At 40.1% G+C, this 910-nt stretch overlaps 1 pseudogene; it reads right to left on the bottom strand.

Moving 5' to 3' along the window:
* Positions 1–109: 109 nt before the first annotated feature.
* On the bottom strand, positions 110–412 carry LOC132513745 (large ribosomal subunit protein eL43-like; annotated as a pseudogene).
* Positions 413–910: the final 498 nt, after the last annotated feature.

Here is a 910-nt window from a genome sequence, read left to right as displayed (position 1 = left end):
AATGCAAATAAGAACATTTAACTAATAAAATTAACAACAAACCAAAGTAATTTTGTTACATAAATTAACCATTTATTATAGGCTAGCAACATTTCAAAAGGTGGTGCTTCTACTGGTCCTTCAATTCCTTCAGACTTCTGATGGCAGACTTCACTGTGACAGCAGAAATGGTGGTGTGGTCCAAACACCACCAGCTACCGTTTTCATGCAGGAACCATAGTGCCAAATGCCCATAGCTCATCTCTTCATCTTGGTTTTGCCACCGAAGGAGCAAGTGTACTTTGCGTGCTGGCTGATTTCAATTTTCTTCACCATTTTCCTGAGGGAAGCACCGTAACGGGTCCCGTATTTACCCACGATTCTGACCTTCTTGGTGCGTTTAGCCATGTCGCCAAAACCTAGGTCCGAGCCCAGAGAGCTTTTTCTTCTGTTTATATATCTAACATAGTACTTCTTCTATAAAAGAATAATCGTATTCAGGGACTTCCCTGGCAGTCCAGTGGTTAAGACTCCATGCTTCCCATGCAGGAGGTTCAGGTGTTCGATCCCTGGTTGGGAAACTAAGCTCCCACATGCCACATGGCCAAAAAAAAGAATAATCGTGTTCATATTTTTCGTATCCCCCACTAGGCAGGCCTTCTCAAGTATAAAGATCATTTTATTCTTCTAACCCCAGCACCTGGTATCTTGCTAAGTTGCTGGTCTTTATGAGGAAAGAAAAAGGATATTTCCTTTTGAATGACCTTTGAAATAAAAGCTTCTCAAAAACGGTTTTCGAAATTTCATTAGATTCCATCCACTAGTTGCTCATCTATATGCTTACTTATTAGCCTTTTAATAAGCTCTTAATATTAGGAATGCTAACTCTAATGAAAACCATATTGCCCCGCATCTAGATTATGTCTCCTTA

This window comes from Lagenorhynchus albirostris, chromosome X (assembly GCF_949774975.1).
Source record: "Lagenorhynchus albirostris chromosome X, mLagAlb1.1, whole genome shotgun sequence".
NCBI lineage: Eukaryota > Metazoa > Chordata > Mammalia > Artiodactyla > Delphinidae > Lagenorhynchus > Lagenorhynchus albirostris.
This window is presented reverse-complemented; position numbering and strand designations above follow the sequence as displayed.